We start from the raw sequence: 8,238 nt of genomic DNA on the forward strand, positions 1-8,238 counted from the left end.
TGAAAGCGAAACTACTTTGTTTGGCCTTCCAAAAGAGGACATGACTTGAAATCAGTGGTTACAACACTGTTCCAGAACAGTTCGACCCAAATATTCAATTGTGTGCAACGCATTTTACGGAGGACTGTTTCCTGATCTGCCGGCTGTTCTGACTCACTGACTGTAAGTACATTTTCATATTTAAAGGATTTGCCACTGATGATTCTTGATGAATTTTGAGCAATGTAGATTAGAGCTTGTTTTGTCATTACTCCAATCACAAATGCAGATTCAGGATTCATTCAGGAATTAATCTGTTTCATTCAGTTGTTGAATCAAATCTAATTCTTTCAGTGAAAAAACGCTACTTCTCAGAGACTTTGGAACTATTTTATTTATTTAATTAATAAAAAAAAAATTAATGCCTTTATTTCAATAGGACGGTAATGAGACATGAGCCAAAGTGGAGAGAGGGGGAAAGGGATCGGGAAACATTGACTTCATGTACATGTGTATTATGTGTTTAGTCTATTGTTATCTGCACAGGAGCATAGTGCTTCTATATAAAGTGACATCACCAACTACTTGCCAGGGTTGCATGATCATAGACTGTAAAAAAATAAAGTTGGACGATGTATCTCCATTTCCTGTATGGTATCTCCACATCCCAGTATGGCCGCTGTCATCTTGCAAACATTTTGAGCCTGAGTCTGCGCAGTAGTGATCATGAGGTGAAGCTGTGGTAACAAAGTCCCATTCAAACTTCCGTAGACCCAATCACAAGATCACAATCATGACACCACACCCTGTTTTTAATAGCGTCGAATAACTAAGAGCAAACTTATTAGAAAAACAAACACTTAAACAATCATTAGTTTGACAAGAACTACCTATTATAACAGAAACCATCTTTGGGAAAAATTTATTTGAAGTGTAATTTGATCATTTATTTTGGCGGTTTATGACCTATACTCCAGCCACCAGATGGCGATCAAAATGTTGTAGCTTCACTTTTCTGGTCGTGTACGCCACACTTGTAGCATAATACAGTGTTTTTAGTCATTTTCATGGATATGTGTGAATGGGGATCATTTTGACAATGTCTGCACATGAACGTTTGCAAAACGCAAAGGAAAAACTTTTGCATTTTTAGTACAATTATTGTCATATAAACATACTATATAATCTTAACAGTAATCATTCTTGATGTGAACACTCCTTTTGAGAATGATTTCTAGCAGCTGATGAGTGATAAAAACATTTACAATTTACAAAATAAATCTGCGGCTCAAGTTTATAATAAACAATTCACACAATGTGTTTGTGCATTGGTGTGACGCTAAACTGTATAGTAAATATTTACATTCTTAGTGTAAACAGGCCTAAACTGGCAATATTGCATCTAAAATGTAATTTACTCTTCATTATCTTGTTTTTATTGAACTGTTAGTGTCTTGTTTATTGACTGCATGATATTACAATAAATATAAAATATAGTAATAACTACTATATGTATAATGGTATTGAACCGAAATTCATTTGAAATATTGCCCAATCCAATCCTATTAGGGAGCCGCGGTCCAATAGTACATATAGTCTTACCTCCTTCACAGCAAAAAAAAAAAAAAAAAAGAGATTGGTGACCTTTCCTATAAAAAATGTAAAAGGATCTCTAGAGTCACAATATGACCCACAGATGAATAGCGGTTTGCTGTAATCTGGCCAAATGTATTATAAAAACTGTGTGTGGGGGGACGTGTTTGTCCTGTCCTGTCCTGTCTCTCATTGGCTGAAATCATGTTTTATCAGGTAACTGTCAGCCATGAAGCTTGAGCATTAATGTTATCTCAGACAGCAGTTTATTTCCTCATCCCTGTTATCCTCCCCAATCGGCTTCACCTTGAGCTGACAGGCTCGCCGAGGAAACCTCTGTGATCTCTTTTGATGGTGGCTCCTTGGAGAGAGGTGAAATGAAAAAGTTGCACGCTCGAAACGGCCCTGATAAGGCCTAATCAGCCGTTGTGGCGACTTCCATTTAGCACACGGTGTAACAAATCATCTGTCACTAAGCCGGTGTGCAGCTCATGTCATTCTTCATATTCCTCCACTGAAGACATAATTTCTCCGCCAGCGCTGGATTCATATCCCTCGTGAACCCTCCTGACAGGTTTGTTATCAGTCGGCCTGGATGGCAAACCCCAGGGAGATGGAGCGTAGCTATTAAAGGACAGGGATCGGAGTGTGTAAATGTCAAGTAAGCTGTCATCCGTGGATTTCATTGCTTCCACGGAAGTCAAAAGACATCGGCTCATCCTCAGGGTGTTAAACACGGTGACAGTTCTCACCTGTCATGAATAATTTGCTGACGCCATTTGGTGGAGCCGATAAAATCGAGCAGACAGGGGTTTTTTTTGTGAAGGACACCATCCTTGTCTGCACTCAGACTGAAATGCTGGGGTGCAACAACAGATTTCAAGAACATATGTTATATTGAAACATCAACCATGAACATCAGCCTTGAAAACTCTATACTGCCACTGTTGTTTTTGTCTTCATCTCTCTCAGTGAGAAACCAGAGGTAATAAAGCCTTTCTTTCCACTACATTAAGCATAAGGAGCCACTGCCACCTGCCATAAAGCTGATGGATGAACTTGGCTGATTCCTGGCCAGAAATGGGCACAAATAAGTCAATTGTTTAATGAGAGTCAAACTCACCTCTGAGTAATTCCCTCTCTGACCAATTTGACCATGGTAGTCAACTCAATCCTAAGGCTCTCTAAAAAAACACATGCATTGAAAGTAGGTATTTCATGTGACTTTATATAATAATATAATATAATGTATATATATATACATATACAGTGATCCTGACAACAATTGCTATTTGCTATATTACTAGATTTAACTAGCGCAATGACATTCTTGACTTAAGTGTCTAAATCAATGTTTTTCTAGTATTATTTATATACGTTTATAATATTTATTAATAATTTGTAGTAGCTTGTATTTTTATATTTTCATTTGAATTTTCATTGTAAGTTTTAGTAATTATGTGCTTTTGTCATTTGTATATTATTTCTATTTAGTTCAATTTAAATATCAGTTTCAAATTTTGTCATTTTAAATCTTATTATATTTAAATCTTAATAATTAAATTATTATTTTATTTTAGTTACATAACATCCCATATTTATTTTAGTTTCATAACATATTTTGTTTTATTTCTGCTTTATTAAAAAAAAAGTTTATTTTAGTTAACAATAAGAAAACTGGCCTAAACACGGCAGTGTTTGTAGCTGTCAGCCATAAATAAACAAAAGTAACACTCCAGTGAATTATTATTGAATTATTAACCTGACTAGTAAACATATCATAGTAATAAACCTGAACATTTTTTTCTTTTTTCTGCATCGTCTGCTGTCTCGCTTTGTGTATCTGAGCACAGTGATGGGACTGCCAGATGGTAAGCATCCCAAGGACGTTAGTGAAGCCAAGACTCATGCGGAGCCATCGCAGAATACAATTTGTTTCATTGTAACAGCATGCCAAGACAGGCTCAGCAGTGGGGTGGTGTGCTCTATGCTCTCATAAGTATGCAAGAACAGAATGAAGCAAAGCTCCATCATACATAAAGTATGCTTATGAAGACAGATCTCTGTAGTCAACATTAAGCAGCACACGCAATGACACAATAACTGATTATGAATCTTTTCCCCTACAGATTAATGGAAAGAGAGGTGGTCATCTAGAAAGGGTTGTTTTAACCTGGATAGGTGAAGCATCTTTGCTTTCGCATATGGTAAGTGGAAACAAAGCGTTAAGTGGTATTACATGTGATGCATAAAAAAATGAAGTAAATGAGTGCCAGAAATAATATTTCGTTTGTGCTCTCTCCACTGTTTATAATGGAGAGCGATGTCGTAGCAGGGGAGCAGTTACCCACAACAACCCAATTGATTCTTTCCGTTTAGAAAAGCGGAGTGCGTTGGCAGTGTTTTCCTGATCTGTCTCTGCTCTCTCCATAATGTATGAGGTGCTGGAGGAGCCCTTCATTAGTCTCTGTTGGGCCGGCTGGGCAAGCTGGAGATGACTCCCGGGGCAGTGCTGGACAGAGCTGTAAATTGCATGGCCTGCCCCTGCTGAGCCAGCAGCCAAGACTGCATGTGTGAATTAGGGAGTTTGTGCCAGAGAGCAGGCGGCGGTGTTTGAGCTCTGTAGGGAAGCTCATGGCTGTCAATTATTCTGCGCAAATGGAGCCCCAGCGCTGGCACGGAGATGGACCAGTCCACCGCTGCCATCATTACCGGCTCCAGTGGACTCCCAGCCCTCTGCCATATGCGCCCACTCAGGGGTCTCCGTCTGTTCAGCGTGGCAGGGATCAGGGATGAGGAAGTAAATGGACCTTGAAATTGATATTGGGTGGTAGAACTCACAAGCTCCTTTATTCTCTTCCCAACATCCACAGGCGAAATTCGAAACTAATTTATGGAGGATTTTTGTCATTTCTTGCATGGAAATAGCAGCCTGTTATTACAGTAAATGATGCATAATAATGGATACTCTTCATCAGCCGCTTGTTTCTCTTTGGTTATAAATTATCAGGGGATTCATTTTCCAAAGGTAACGAGAATGACCATGCTGCTGTACCTTTAATTGTCCATTCTGTTGCATTGCATAGGACCAGCACGTGATAAAAGGTCTGGTCCCACAGTTTATTAAACCATGTTATTCAATCCTCATATATAATATAATATATATCAGTAGTAATTCAGTTTTAACGTTTACATTTCAAATGTACAGAAAAGCATTTTATATTGAGTGCACCTTCTCCACTGACACTCCATTATTGGTGCTGAAATCATAAATGTGCATCATACCATATTCATAGCTAACTTTTCAACAGTACTTTTTCCAAAATATTAGATTATTATTATTATTATTATTATTATCCAAATTGGAATAATCAGTTATTGGCATTTAAAATAAATATGAGAGCATTAAAAAAAAAAGCAAGAATGAAAAAAAAGTGATTCAATCTAAACATGAATATCTGTGAAAGATTTGGAAAAGAAAGTATAATGTACATTATAATCTATTTTTATATTCATGATTTAAGGTCGTGTTTCCATCTCTGGAAGAACATGGTGTTTGCAATGCCATGGTCATGGGTTCAGTTTCCAGGGAATGCAAGCGCTGATAAAAATTTATCCCCTGAGTGTAAGTTAGTTGCTTTAAATAAAAGTGTCTGCCAAATCCATAATTTTAATAAATGTACTCTATATTAAATATATATAAAACTCTTTTACACTGAGAGAGTTGAAATGGCTTAAAAGCACAGATGGCAAAGCTCTTTGAGGTGATGATATTTAAGCATGGAGAAAACAAGGATATACTGATGAGCATAACCACCTATTTACAAATACAAACATTGAAAAACTGCAAAGATTAACAAAAAATATCAGAAAGGGCGTAATTGGCTGCTAGCATCTTATTTATTAATTAAAGTTCAATATAAAAAAAATGTATTTTCACAAAATGTATGTTTATAATGTATAACAATTAACTAGATTCAGATAAACAATGATAACTTTGTCTTGTTGATATAAAAAATAATATATTTAAAAATTAGTGATAGGCTATGGAAGACTAAAAAGTCATTTATGAAAAATAAAAAAGTAGTGAATTTTTATCTTGTAATCTTAAGTTTATCTCTCAATTTTAGTTTTTTTTTCATGTTTGAGCAATTACTCATAATGACAAGATATTAACTATTAGATGAACTATTAAAAAAAGAAAAAAAGAAAGAAAAGTCTGAATTGTGAGAAAAAACCTAAAAAGCTTGATTTAAACTTGCAGTCTTGGCAAAAAAAAAAATACAGGAACTTGAAATTGCAAGAAAAATGTGCAATGTGTGATAATACCTTGCAGTTACCTATTATTATTATTTTTTTTATTCCATTGAAACGGGCCTCTATAATAAACCGCAAAATCTGAAGATTCCATTTCATGACTGTCTTTGTTGTGTAAATAATCTAATTGCTCAAATGGGGGGAAATTAAAGTGCACAACCTTTCCTGTATATTTGCTTCTGCTTGACAGCAAGCGCAAGTGAACTTTAGCATCCTGTAGGATGGTGATTTCTCAGGTGGGTTTTTATCTGCGTTACACTGGGGGGCATTGTAACTGATGACATATCACCATCTCTGCACTAGCATTTTTTTTTGCTAGTAATTTAAATGTGCGGAGCGGACCGTAATTTGTTCTTCATGGATAATATGACCCTTTGCTGAGCAAGATCATGGGTCGGCTGAAGTGATATTTTCTGGTAATGACGGTCATATATCATTCCTGACATTGTGGGTTTAAAGGCAAGCACATCACTGCCACGTCCTCTGGGACTCGCTGCCATAAACAAGTAAGACATGAGCACCCTGTGGAGGGCCGTGCAGTTTTTACGAGCTTATCCTGAGCCCTTGGTGGCTGGGGGCTGAGCCTCTCACTGTCGTGGTGATTAATACCTCTGAAGTCCTCTCATCTTTCTTCATGGTCCACTACTGGGGCACTACATTAGGGGTGGATGTCCTCAAGGTGATCTGCTGCAATCTTTCTCACCATGTAGCAGTTGAGGACAGCCTAGAGTTCTCTGAAATATAGTGCAAGCGGAGCAATAGGTTTTTAACTTAGTTGTGAGGGGTCGTATTGCTACAGAACGGTTGTAACTCTTGTAAATAGTGTTGCAGGTTCAGAAGCTGTAGACATAAAGGTTGACAAACATCAGTTATCCAGGAAGGGTTGGTTTTTAAAGGGATAGTTCACCCAAAAATGAGCATTGTGTTATTATTTACTTACCCTTAAATCATTCCAAATCGGCATGACTTTATTTCTTCTGTGGGACACACACACACACACACAAAAGATATTTTAAAGAATGTTTCAGCTGCCTGTGCAATGGAAGTCATTAGGGTGTAAAACAAATTTTTGGGGGGAAGTCATGGCTGGCTTGCTTATTGTTCATCTAAAAACCTTTGGATCAGTAAAACCCCACATGCATCTTGGAGAGTGTTCTTGCTAACAATCGTAATAACAACATGTTTGAGGGTCAAGATTGCTTTAAAATGCAGAGACTTGTTGGGGGGTTTCATGAGCTGTGATTTACCTCCACTTTTGAACAGACCTTTATAGAGTTGTCCTGTTATATGGCATGAAAGAACTAGGTCAGGCTTCACAAATGAGCTTGATAAATGCATGTTTATGGGATTGATTGTCTGGTCTAAATGATCTGTTATTTCCCTTTAGACATGAACAGACTTTGTAAATTAGCTGTCAGAGTAACAACCAGCATGTAATAAAAGCTGTTCACATTATTCTTCCAAGATCGCTAATAGAGAAGGTGTCTAAATCACCCCCTGCCATTTAATCTTGGAGCCAAGGAGGAAAATGATTTGACACCACAAGAAACATCCCATCTGCTTAAGTGTTGTCGTCATTTCTACGATTGTCTTGATTTGACAGAACATATAGTCTAGTATATATAAAAAAGATCAAAAATTATTTGATTAAGTGACTAATGAGGATAATCAGTATACATTTTTGTTTTGTATTGATATTGAAAATGAAAGTTAATTAATAGTTCAGGATGTAGAGATTACGTAAGCACTAGTCATTTTTCTTAGAGATGCACAATATATCTACCGATATAGAGATTTTTATTTTATTTTATCATATCGCTCAGTATTGGATTTACTCTTACATGCTAATTTTGCCTATTTTTACTTTTTGATTGCCTTTGTTGCCATCTCACTTAATGGTAATTAAATTAAATGATTTGATATTAAGTAAAAAAATTTGATAAAACTGTTAATGCAATCTTTATTAAATCTCAAAATGAATATCCATTTTTTTATGATGCAGGCTACATTACAGTGTCGTGATGCCTAAATTGATTTATAGCATTTGAATTGATTGATTGTAGTTTTTTATTTTTTATATATATTTAAACAAAATATTATTTTATTATCTGCATACCATTAATTGGTTATCAGTTTTTCGGTATCAAGGCCCCTGTTTTTGCACGTGCAGCTCTCTAAATTACATGGGAATTTTATCATAATCTTTAAAGGCTTCGGTTCTAAAGAAAGCATTGGCTTTTGAGTTCGCCTGCACATAAACAAAGCTGAAGGAATGCACTTTGCCCCGTTTGATAGCTCTTTACCCACACTCCTCCTCCATCTGCACTCATGACTGCAGTGGGAGCCCGG

The 8,238-nt window shown here is 36.5% G+C and overlaps 1 long non-coding RNA gene across 1 annotated transcript; it reads left to right on the forward strand.

Annotated features, from left to right (window-relative positions):
- Positions 1–3,383: 3,383 nt before the first annotated feature.
- Positions 3,384–4,169, forward strand: LOC132122946 (uncharacterized). Its single transcript, XR_009426453.1, has 3 exons — positions 3,384–3,613; positions 3,702–3,779; positions 3,952–4,169. It is a non-coding gene; the product is annotated as an uncharacterized LOC132122946 (long non-coding RNA).
- Positions 4,170–8,238: the final 4,069 nt, after the last annotated feature.

The sequence above is a fragment of the Carassius carassius genome, chromosome 41 (assembly GCF_963082965.1).
Source record: "Carassius carassius chromosome 41, fCarCar2.1, whole genome shotgun sequence".
NCBI classification, from domain to species: Eukaryota; Metazoa; Chordata; class Actinopteri; order Cypriniformes; family Cyprinidae; genus Carassius; species Carassius carassius.